This window comes from Hippopotamus amphibius, chromosome 6 (genome assembly GCF_030028045.1).
Source record: "Hippopotamus amphibius kiboko isolate mHipAmp2 chromosome 6, mHipAmp2.hap2, whole genome shotgun sequence".
In the NCBI taxonomy this organism is placed as follows: Eukaryota; Metazoa; Chordata; class Mammalia; order Artiodactyla; family Hippopotamidae; genus Hippopotamus; species Hippopotamus amphibius.
In genome coordinates, this window is record NC_080191.1 from 79,784,724 (window position 1) to 79,798,437 (window position 13,714).

Genomic DNA, 13,714 nt, shown 5'->3' on the forward strand with positions numbered 1-13,714 from the left:
GGCCCCTGAGGGGAGAATTGTTTGTGGTTTTGGTGGGGTTTGGCAAGTGGAGAAAAATAAAAACCAGTTAGTAGACTGTTATAATGCTACAAATGAGGGGAGAAAGTGGATTAAACTGCATTGGACTTAGGAAAGTGAAGTTGAAGGAAAGTAGAGAGATTTAGGAAATATTTTGGAGAGTATTGAGACTAGATGTATGAAATGATGGTATCTGACTTTTTTCATATGTATGATTAGATACTGCCATTTACAGAGGCACTTTATGGAGGAATAAATAAGAAATATTAAACATCTTTCCAAGATCCCCCAACATACCTTCTTTTTTGGAAAGACTCCATTTTCATATATAACTTGGAGAAAACAGAGTAGACAGTGTTCAAGGGGAGTAGGAAAAAGTGAAGAAGGTACAGGCTAGGAAAAAAAGGATTAAAGAGTTAATAAGGTAGGGAAAAGATAGATAATGAAAGGAGAAAGAAATAAAAACGTATGGCATGAATGAAAAAAAGAAAGAGCAGAGATATTTAGTGCAAGGAGGTTAAGGAAGAGAGGAAAGTGCAAGTAGAAGGCTATTTACAGAGCAGTTGCTCTCAAAGTGTGATCTGAGAACACCTGGAGGACTCTGAAACCTTTCAGGGGTCTGTGAGGTCCTCCTTTGTCCCACTCCATATGTTTTTAGGGTCAGACTTTCTTCATATACTCCAACCAAACAACGTATTGCAACAGACAGACTATGGAAGCAGGTATGAGAATCCAGTGGTTTTCTCTCCTCAAGGCACTAAACTAATTTGCAAAAATGCAAAACAATGCCCCTCATAATTTTTTGGAAATATATAGGTATTTTTCATAAAGGATCTAATTTCTTTTAACATATAATTTGCTTTTGTTATTTTTTAAAGAGTATCTTAAATTTTCTCATAGAAACAAAGTTTTTCAGGGTTCTCACCAGATTTTGAGGAAAAATGGTCCTGTGACCAAAAATTTTGAGAAGCATTGCTGTAGACATTACCTAGAGTTTGTGGCAAGTGGTAATTAATACACTCTTTTACAAAAATGCTATTCATTTGGAAAAAAATATGTTGCCATCTGGTTATTTAGTAATCATATTTCAAAGGTTCTATTTGGAAAAAAAACAGCTGAAGTTTATAGGAAAGAAGTAAGATACTCTGACTGTCAGGAGTTTGTCCACAGCTAGGTCAACTCAAAGTCTACTTACTGAATGGACTCAAGTCAGTATAGAACGGGCCCAATACAACAGAGCATTTTTTTTTTTCTCTCCTATTTTCTTTTTTCCCCAGTGTTCCCTAGTTGAAAATAGCAGGTATTTTACAGTGTGAGAAAGGAGGCATCCAAAATTCATTAGTAAGCCAAGGAATTCTCTGAAGCAATGAATTACTTTTGGTGAAGTATGAAACTCATTTAAAACATCTTAAGAGGAAGAGATTTCAGCATGAGGATATGTAAGGTCTAAAAATAGAGCTGTAACACCAGTGTGGGCAGAAAGTATTCTAGGGATCCAGCTGATTCTCACTACTGGCCTTGCTCTTTCTCCTTAATGCCCTTCACATTTCTCTTACTTCTCCTCTTTTCATCACATGGTATTATCCCCTGTTCTTTTCAAGTCCAGTTCATTCCGTAGAGAGCCATTTGTTCTAATCACGAGAGCCCTCAGGCAAGGGCTCCAACAGGGCTATTGGCAGCCCTGTGCCCACCCTCAAATCATCTTCAGCTGCCCCTCTCAAAATTCACCTCTAATCTGTAGCCAGGAAAATTCCAGTGAGAAAGCAGCAGAGGCCATGGAAGACACCATAGTATATGGTTTATTTTTTACATTTATTTAATTTTTTTTAAAAGAAGCAAGAAATCTTCAAAAATCACGAAATTGTGAATAATCTTGTGAGTTCTTATGGTTGGAATTCAATTGTAACATAGTTCTTGTTATTCAGGCCAGATATTTTTCCATTTAATGTTGTTTTAATGTAGATTTCTACATCTTGGCCTAAAATTAGATGTGGAGAAATCCAAGTTTTTTTCCCTCAGGTCTACTCTTCAGTGTCTTAAAATTGTTCCATTTCTTTGGTTTAACATATATTTTATTCATCCTAGGACAGTTTTTGAAGAATTAATCAAAGGAAAGGATACAGATTCAAAATAAGGCAGAAAATTCTGGGGGATAAAACCCCATGGATGTAGATGGTGTCACAATGTAGTATGGATATCAACAGGCTGTTTAACAAGTTTAACAAGTTACAGGCTGTTCCTGATTTACAATGGTTTGACTTAAGATTCATCAACTTTACAATGGTGCAAAAGTGATAGCATTCAGTAGAAACTTTACTTGGAATTTTGATCTTTTCTAGGGCTAGAACTATGCCATTACATGCCATGGTGTTGCTGGGCTGAGGCAGCAAGATACGGCCCCCAGTCAACCATGCGATCACCAGGTTAGACAGTTGATACACTCACAACTACCCTGTACCCATACAACCATCCTGAGTACACCATTCCATAAATTATATGAGATAGGCAGCACCTTATTATAAAATAGGCTTTGTGTGAGATGATTTTGGCCCACTTGTAGGCTAATGTATAATAAGGGCTCTAAGCATGTTGAAGGTAGGCTAGGCTGAGCTACCGTGTTTGTAGTTTGGTTGTATTAAATGCATTTTTGACTTAAAGATACTTTCAATTTATGATGAATGTATTGAGACATAACCCCATGTAAATTGAGGAAGATCTGTATTTAAAAAATGCTTGTCATTTAGCGCATAAAAGTAGGTTCTATAAAGAAAAATCTTTTGCTGTATAACAGGTACTATGAAAAATTTTGGCCAGATAATATTCTTATAGATGTGATAGGTAATATTAGTCATGTGGTCATTATCATGATGACCCCTGAAAAATAAAAGCATAATATATAAAGCATGATGATACATGCTCAGATTTGCAAAAGCAGGCATCTTCCTGTTGTATTGTACCAACGTATGTGTTAGATTTCAACTAGTGCAGATGTGCGCTGGAAGTGCAGAATTAACTTCTACTGAGACACATAATCATGGATTGTTTCTAGTTTTAAATTCAGACTGTTTATCAGAAGATGCTTTCTGCATACCATTTTAAGCCATGAAAACAGAATTTTTCCCAGCTTTATTGAGATATAATTGACAAAACATTGTGTAAGTTTAAGATATGCAATGTGATGATTTGATACATGTAAATATTGTGAAATGATTACCACCATAAAGGTTAGTTAACAAATCCATGACCTCACAAAGTTATCTTTTTCTGTGTGTGTGTGATGAAAATATCAAAGCTTCATTCTCATAGCAACTTTAAATTACATAGTACAGTATTATTAGCTATAGTCACCATGCTCTACAGTAGATTCCTGGAACTTACTCATTTTATAACTGAAAATTTGTACCCTTTGATCAATATTTCCTCATCTCCTTCACCCCCACCCCCTGCAATCACTAATCTACTCTCTGTTTTTGTGAGTTCAACTTTTCTGAATTTTTTTGAGTTGGAAAAAGATATTTAGAGATAAGAGATTGATTTTACTTTTACAAAAGTTTCTTAGACATTTTGATGTCATAACATGTTCAAATACTTTTGATTTACTTTAAGTCTGGATTTAAAAACTCATTAATGTGGCAAATAAATTATAGGGAAGAAAGTTTCATTAGATTTATAAAACTAATACAAGGGTAGGTGCACAAATATTCATGATAGCATTCCAGGAAAAGTTGCTGGGTAGAGATCTTTTAATCTATATAAGATTAATTTATGGTAAATCATGCATTATTACAACAAAATATATTTTTAAATATATTAAATTTCTTCCAGATATCTCCTTTGCTCTATTAGTATTCATAATTTATTCTTTTTTTTCTCCCTCTAATTTCAGCTCTCATTCTATTTAAGTTATAAATTCTCTATTAGTGAAAAATTACATTGCAAAGATTTTACTGAATTTCTGGGGTATTGGTCCATTTTAATTTTGAAATTAAATTATAAACTTCCATTATTGTACATGATAAAGGGAATGAACAGAATTAGGACAGTGATTAAGTAATTTTAAAATAAATATGTATTCAGTAGTCATCTCATAATTTCCACAACTCTCGAGTATAGGTATAATCCCTATCTCTCTCTCCCTCTCTGTCTCTTCTCTCTCTCTCTCACACACACACACCCTCAAGTGAGGAAATGTGGAGATGGAGGTTCAAATAGTTTAAATTTGCTAACCCCACACAACTAATTTCACTTCAAAATCTGCTTTATGGTAAACAAATTGGATTTCTTCTTACTTTGAGAAATTTAGTGAGAAAATGACAAAGAGTCCTGCACTCTGAGGTGGAAGAATTAGCTACAGAAGCTAAGTGTTTCTTAAAAACAAAACAAAACAAAACAAAAACAAGTCCCTAAACATCTCCATCTTCTAGCTTTCTCTTCTGTAAAGCAGGTTAATATCATCTACTTTACAAATGTGTGAGAATTATATACCAAAGCCCTTTCTTACTCAGGTGTATTTTTCCCTGTGCTTTAAAAAAAAGATTGGGGCATATAATGAAAAGCCAAAAGGGCAAAAACACTCATTTGCCATGATGTGCAGGTGGGAAAGAGGATTATATTAATGATGGGTTTTGGCTGCAAAAACTCAGCCAGATGGTAGAATGCCAGTCTTGTGTCTCTGGATAGTATCAATGAGAGCTCCATGACAAAGAAAAGTGGTTTTATGCACTTGAATCTAGATGGACAACTGTATTTGTTTTCTACTGCTATGTAACACATTTTCACATATTTAGTGACAGAAAACAACACTGATTTGTTATCTCACAGTTTCTTTATGTCAGATGTTTGGCCATGTCTTAGCTGGGTCCTTTGCCTCCGGTCTTACAAGGATGAAATCAAGATGTCGGCTGAGGCTCTAATCTCATCTGAAGTTCAAGGTCTTCTTTCAAGCTCTCTGGCTGTTGGCAAAATTCATTTCTTTATAGATGTAGGTTAACGACCTCTGGCTTCTAGAGGTCATCCATTGGTCTCTGCCACATGACCCTCTCTCCACAACATAGCGATTTGATTTTTTCAAGGCCAACATAAGAACATCTACTGCTGCTTCTGATCTTTTACCTTCAGATCCTCTTTTAAATGCCTCACCTGACTAGGTCAGACCCATCAAGGTAAACTCCTTTTTAATTAGCACAAACTCAATTAAATAGAAACCTTAATTCTATCTGCAAATTCCTTTTTTCTTTTCCCGTATAGAGTAACCTAATCATAGGAATGATCTCATATTTATAGGTCTTTACCTGTGACTTAAGGGGAGGAATTATAGAACGGGGTCATGTTACAATTTCATCATAGTTGACGTGATTGTCTTTTCATTATCTATTTTACTTCTTTCTTTTATATAGCAGTCATACAGTTTGGGGACATGTTGTCTCCTGGAGTGAGTCCTAATTAGACTAAGCAAGTGCCTTTTAAGTATTTTTAACTTTACCTACAATGATAAATGCATAAACATGTTATATTACAATCTAATTCAGATACACATATACACATATATAAATGAAAAAGTCTAGAGTTACTACATGTAATTCACTCTATTCTATTCTATTCTGTTTGATTCTCGTCTCATCTAGTCTATTTCATTCCACAATGAAATGCTAGTTGTAATTCAACAAATTAATATCACAAACCCATTCATGTTACCATAAGAAGTAAAAAAAACACTGGATTAAGCCAATCATTGTGATTCCAGTCCCTTGCCAGTGACTGCTGTAAACAGTCTTTTCTTAAACAAAAGAAAACTAAAAATTCAAAGGCAACGAGTCCTCCAGTGCGATAATTAGTAGGGAAATCGGGCTATATAAAAAGCAAAGAAATCAGCCATGATCTGGAATACATAAGAACGCATGTAAAATATTTGCAAATATAATGAAAGACACATTACAAATTAATATTTTGTTATCCTACTATAGCTGCCCTAAATTTTCAATAAGCCATGCCAGAGTTGATGGTGCCCCTATTCATTCTTTATACTCTTCTCAATTGAGTAAAGCAAGATTGTGGCTGAAGCCTTGTCTCATTTCATCCATTTTATGCTGCTATGCTTAGGAATATAATGGGAGAGCTGGAAGCCAGTGTCAGACTTCTATGTGCACAATGGCAGTACCAGTCGTCTGAAATTCAGATTTAGAGGATCAGATTTGCGTGCCATGTGAAGATTAATTGTACAAATGTCAGTCTTTTTTGGGTTCATTAAATTATGATACTTAATTAACATCAATGTCAGTGAAAGAAAAAAAATACCCAAAGCTTTCCTAAAAGCTCTTCATATTCAAATATATGTTGATTGATAGAAGCCTATTGTTTCCCAGTGCCTAGCAAAGTTCTTCACTGCATATATTACCTGGAGACTCACCAAACACAGAGATATTTGGAACTCTAATGAAAAAATAGCTTCTGTTTTTAGATGGAAAGTGCAATTTTATGAGCAGACCTAGTGATTCTCCCTATCCATCTGTTGAGCATGTATCTACGACTTGATTGATTTCAACACATTATTTACCAGCCAGTTATTGGTCACAGAATCCCATGAATAAAAATAAGAATCTATTTGTTGGTTGGCGTATCAGAACATGTTAAGAAGGCATGGTTTCAATTTATGAAGTATCATATTGACTTTATTCCTAGGTAATATGTAATAATAAAACTGCAACTATGTGATTAATTAACTTGAATTGACTTATCCAATAGAATTGAAAGTAATGTTGTAAAATACTCAGCAAATGATTACTAAATAATGAAAACAACTGGGCCAAGTTTAGGGTTAGACTTCAAAAAAATCATGCTGCTATCAAGTAAAAGTGTTAATGGAAACATGAATCTAGTCACATTTTTCTTGAGTCTTATTACTGGTTATATAAAATGAATTAGTTCTGTGCTATTTGTAATAAATGAATGATTCTAAATTCTTTTGCAGAATAGGAAGAAACATGAAGTGATGAAACATGTTGAACAAGGCAGATGGTGGATCTCCATGATTAGTTTCAAGGCATATTTGCATGATTTGAGATGAAGAGGTTGTAGTAATCACCATGATCCTGTAGCAGTGTAGAGTGTAAAGGATGGAGAGACAAATTAAATAAAAATTAAATGTATTCATTAGGAATCACAAAATATATGGCATGTTTTTATATAGCTTGTAAATACATTGTTTATCAAAGCCTTCGGCATATGGCAAAATGAATTATTTCTTTCCTTCTACCCCTAAATGCCTTTAAAATCATTAAAAAGAATAATTCAGCACTAGAGAATAGGCCTAGAAATAGAAAAAAGAAATAGAGAAAATCAAAAACAAGAGAATCTATGAACCAGCAATCAGAGCCCTAATGAGAGAGGAAAACTATAAGAATAGATTCAAATAAAAGCTACAGTTGTAATATAATATTAACCTCCAAACAAAATGTAATTAAGTATAGAGGCAAGACCCAGTTCCATAAATAGCTATCCATAATCATATACAATTGGCATGTCATTATTTTCTATTAGAAAAAAAAAGAGTAAATGAGAATAAAATACAATATTAACTGTCTGATAGAATTGAGCTCCTAATTAAGTCTTCAACTGAATTAAGTAAGCATCCCCCTTTTACTTTTTCTTTATGTTTGATGTATAGGCTGTTAAAAACTCTTGGCATAATTACAGTCAAAATAGATGTATTTTCGCCTTTCTAAACAACATGAAGTGTCAGGAAATGAAGAACCCACTACAGCCAGATTACTGGGTCCTTGAATTACTCATGCAAGCAAGAAAAACCTATGGCCTCTTAAGCTAGAAAAATAATTATACTTTTGTGACCTTTTCTTTGTCCGGCGCACAGTTTACAACAACTTATAGCATATCAAAGATAATTTTTTATGGGCATTCAAGCATAGGCAGTTGTTTAACCTACTAAATACTATTGTAGGATCTTCACTAACATTCCCTATATCAGCAAATTTTAAAGACATGTTTACATCCTTCACCATTTGTAAAGTGTGACTTTTTCCTCCAAATTGGTCACATTTCATTGGACTGTTACACTTTGGTATTTTTTAATAAGCTTGAAATCTCTATATTTCAGTTCCTAGAAAGTCTCAGTTTTGTGGCTGAGGGGACACATAATGGGATATGTAGCCTTTCACCTTTAAGTTTTACATTTAAATCCAGTGTACATTGTCAGTAACCAGGTATTATTGCGTCTCATGAGCATTCTAGAACTGCTACAAAAGATTTAGTTGGCTCAATTTAATTTCTAGTGAACATGCTGTTTTCATTACTTAAAACTAAAATCACATCTGACTGATAGTCTCAGCTGGGCTTACAATTAAATGGGTCAAAAAATAAGCTACACTCTGAATCTTAGTTGTGTGTGGAAGTTCTAGTTTATTTGGGAAGCTTCACTCTTTTCTACATTTTCCAATAACTCTAGAAACAAATAAGATATTTTAACTCAAAATTTTCTATTAATATATATTTTTTAAAGTTAGAAATTGATTAAGCTACTAAACTTTAAGGAAAACTGTTTTACCTATATCAAAAAAAAAAAAAATACTTGGGACTTCTGGTTCTGGTCATGATGAAATAGCTGGTCTTATTTTTACTATAGAAGCCTCATTGTCCTACCATAAACAACTATAAATACTGGTAATATATATAAAACAACTTTTTTAGGTGTTAGTAAACAACAGAAAGCTACAACTCTTGAGAAAAAACACCACATGAAGGAAGCCACGCATTTACCTTGACTTTCTCTCAGAAAATACTTTCCAAGTTGTGTAAGGGAAATTGAGCTTAAGTTGGGGGCAACTGTCTTACTGGATGGGGAAGCAGAGATTGTTTTTCTGATTTGCCAAAGGGAGCTGAGTTGTGGGGCAGGATATAGAAAAGAAGGGAGCCACAAAGACAAAATCTCGAAATTCTGCGCAAGAAGTTCCAACAGATCCTTGGCTAACCAATAAGTTACACATGCACGAGGCAAAACCCTGGGAGAGATACAGAGCTGAAGAGAGCTTCAGAAGTTGTAAACTGCTGTGGAGATTCTAGAGTTCTAGCCCAACCAGAGTGGAATGACCTTGATGACCAATTCAGGCATTGGGTTGAGACATCTAAAAGGGCAAGCTCTTGGAGTCAGGGCTACACCTAAGAAGTAAGTACCAAATTAAAATAGACCTATCCCAGAAAAAGCTTGAAACCATATCTTGAGGTGATTTAACTGCATATTGGAAAATAAAATAACCTTCATTAGAGGAATATAACATAATCTGGAGCCTCAGCAATGGCCAACATCCAATGCAGATACAGATCCACCAGGCATGTGAATAAGAAAGAAACAGGTGATAGGTATTTAACAGATAGAATAGTTTGTAATTATAGACACAGAGAGGAACCTGATATCAGTGTTAACAGACAAAATTTGAAATATAATTAAATGCTAAATTGAATATTAAGAAAAATAGAGAAAATGTGAACACAATGGATTAATAGAGTAATTAAACAAGGTATTAGACTCACTAAAAAGAATTGAAGAACACTTTAAGACTGTAAATACAATACCTAAAATTAAGAACTCATCTGATAATTCTTGATTTTCATCAAAGGTGTCACTGTAATTCAATGGGTGAAGGGAAGTACTTCAAATAAACAGAGCTGTAGCAAGTGGATATCTATACAGCAAATCATGAACTTTAACTCTTAAACAAAAACTCCATAAACAAAAACTAATTTGAAATGAATCCAAAACCACAAATGTGAAAGTTAAAACAATAAACTTCTGCAATCAAACATATGAAAATATCTTCATACTTTGGAGAATGCAAAAATTTAGTAGTAATATACAAAGCTATTAACAATAAAAGGAAAACATATAAATTTAACTTTATCAAAATTTGAAGATCTGCTCATCCAAGTTAGCATTAAAATTGTAAATTCAAGGGACAAAATGGTAGAAGATATTTGTAATACATATATTGACAAATAATTTTATCCAGAGTTAATAAATAACTCTTACCAATTTGAAAAAGACAATTTTTTTTTATGAAGAGGAGACAGACTTGAAAAAAAATCAAAAGTAAAAAAGAATATCTGAATGGTCAATAAGATTTTTCCTCAACAACTTATCACCAGGGAAATGGAAATAAATTTATAAATTAGGGTTAATTTACAACTAAAATATGCTTTCCAATTCAGGTCAACTAACTGACCTGCCAATGTCAAAGGTTGACAATGATGTAGAGTGTCCAAAACTCTCCTATATAATTGGTTGGAGCTTGAAAATTATAAGCAATTGGTAAAGTATTTGTTAGTTGTTTTGTAAATTGACACAGTAATTCCATTACTAAATATATACCCAAGAAAAATAAGTATATTTGTCCAATTCACAGCCAGTTTATTCACAATAGGTCACCACTAGAACCAACCAAACTAAAACTCAAAAACAGAAGAATGGATAAATAAACAGTGATACAGTCATTCAATGGAATACTACTCAGAAGTAAAAAGATTGAAATATTTATACATATAATAGCATGAATAATCACAAAAAGACTTACATTATTTGAAACTAGCTAGGTAACAAGAATATTTAGTGATTTAATTTTTTTAAGTTTAAGAAATAAGGGGTGGCAAAGTTAACTTATGACATAGAAATCATAGAAATGATTACCTCTCTGAAGGGCAAAAGGAAGGGAGGTGATTGACACAAGGAACTGTTCTAGGGTAATGGAAATAGTACCACACCCAAGTGTGGTTACATAAGTATATATGCATATACATGATTCATTAACCTGTATACTTAATATTTGTACATTTCAAAGTGTGTCAATTATATTTCAATTTTCAAAATCCATTAGATGGCTTTAACAGTTACTTAGAAACTGCAAAAGAAATCGCTTTTGTGAATTCAAATGCAGGTGAATTAAAAATATACAATATAATTAAGCATAGAGAGAAAATAAAAAGAATGGAAAAACAAAGTGAGAGACACATGGGACTCTGTTAGATGAGCTTATGTATTCTTCTTTTTTTAACTGTTTGTACTCAGTGTAAGGCTAATTTCTTTTTTAGAACTTTTATTGAGATAAGGTTAACATACAATAAACTGCATATCTTTAGAGTGTACAATTTGGTATCCCAATCTCCCAATTCATTCCCCCCCCAACCCTCCCCGCTTTCCCCGCTTGGTGTACATAAGTTTGTTCTCTACATCTGTGTCTCTATTTCTGCATTGCAAACAGGTTGATTTGTACCCTTTTTCTATATTGTGCATGTATGTATTAATATACGATATTTGTTTTTCTCTTTCTGACTCACTTCACTCTGTATGACAGTCTCTAGGTCCATCCATGTCTCTACAAATGTCCCAGTTTCATTGCTTTTTACAGCTGAGTAATATTCCATTGTATGTATGTACCACATCTTTTTTATCCATTCATCTGTTGATGGACATTTAGGTTGCTTCCATGTCCTGGCTATTGTAAATAGTGCTGCAATGAATATTGGAGTGCATGTGTCTTTTTGAATTGTGCTGTTCTCTGGGTATATGCCCAGCAGTGGGATTGCTGGGTCATATGGTATCTCTAAATGGAGGAATAAGGGAACAGAAATACCATTGGTACAAATAGAAAGCAAAATGAGAGAGCTAAACCCATTTTATATCAAGAACTGCAGTAAGCAATGTTTGTGAAGATCTAAAATAGGAGCAAAACATACTTATAAAGTGTAGCCTTGTGTTAAATATTCAAAAGTGCATCATCTACAATTTAAAAAAAATTAAAGAAGACACATTTTAAAGTCTAGTGTTCACTCACATGTTTGAGTATTTGCTATGTTCAATTAATTGTGTAAGCACATTATATTATTATGAATAATGAGTAAGTGGAAATTCTGGCTGATATCACAAGAACTACAATTACTGGTAGAGGATAAATATAATACCACTTTGCATCCTTGTATTAAGAATATTCTGTGTTCTTCAGCTTTTGCTTTAACACTTTTATCACAGTTCAGTAATTTCATTAAGTAAGCATTTATCAGTAAGTATTTCTGTGTCAGCATTTTGCTACTGATTAAGTGACATAACCCACTCTGAGTGTGGTATCACAGAAAGATGGTGTCTTCATGTGATATTGATATAAATCAAGATTCAGGGATACAAATAATACTGTGTGATATCAATTAATGTGGAGTTTGGCCAATGGCCCTGTTAGAGTAAGCCTATGAAACATATTTAAAAAGGCTTCCATAGTCCTTAAGCAAGATGACCTTCATTTTTCAGTCAGTTTAGTTATCCTGCTAGGCTTTGATACTTCTATACGGCTTTATGAATTTCTCTTCTTGATTGCTTTACATTTTAGGATGGCAATTTTTTTTACAAATCATCCCAGAAGTGCAAATTCACAAATTTTGATAATTACACATAAAATCATTGCTGTAGAATAGACAATTCTTAATTATAAAATTGTGAATACAATGATGTTTTTTGTCAGTGGAGAGATACTAAGATAATTAAAAGATAATGCAAGAAAAATGAAAAAAAATAAAATAAGGAAAGCAGAACTTTGCAATGTTTAGAGGCAAATTGTTTTTGAGTTTCTAAAATATGAATAGCTTGGTAAAATATGAACAGCTTCTAATCTGATAGTACATTACTTCTCATTGCCTCAGCAAAACTATTTTTGACTCTACAAAGCCTTTGCCACCATCCTATTCATGGGAAATTTACCACAGTTCTGCAAATCACTCAAATTTTGCAGGAAATTATAATGCTGAAAATGAACACATAAGACTCCATTTTAGCTTCAGCCTAGTTCTGTTCTTGGTTATCAGAATATGTTGCAGGTGTTTAATCCTGAAATGACTCTACAAAATTTGGTTCCCATTACAAATGAAGTAATCATTACCTTTCTAAAGTAATCAATATCATATCAATTATAAGATTGTATTTTATACACTCTTTATAGTTATAATACATTAAAACATTCGTGTTTCCAATTATTTAAAAGTCAATATTTTTATATTTGTTTTAATATGTTAATAGTAAAAGATTACGAGTATATTCTAATTCTAAATCTATCTGCCTTGAGATAGAACATTATCGTTATTTGCTAGAGATAAAGTGGGGTAGGCAGTTTGAAAGTAAGAAAAAAATCTATTAAATGCAGTTAGAAATCAATGTATAAAAAGGTGAATGATGGACTTGGAAAATAAGACACACATTTTGTGCAAGTAATGGCTACACTTATTGGCAATGGCTTTACATACAATTTTGGAATTACCTTAGAAAGGCCAGTTTTTTTTTTTCCCAGTAACTACTTACTTCTATAAAAAGTCAAAACTTATTTTAAAGATATCATTTGTGGGTATGTATTTTTGAACTGCTTTTCAGCTAAGGCAAATGCAATTTTTAGGGTATTAGAAGAATATTTCTACCAATGCTGCAGTAGTCCGTTAACTTTACAAAATGAATAAATTGACCTAGTAGGGCACTAATGTAAAATTAACAATTAGATGTTGGCACTTAATATACTGGAAGATATTGCAAATATATTTATTTCATGTAGAACATTTGACTCACCAAATATTAATATTGTAATTATAAAAGTTTTAGAGAAACTATATGTATTAGAATTAGATTTAAATCAGAAACTAAAGTTTGTTATAATTATACATA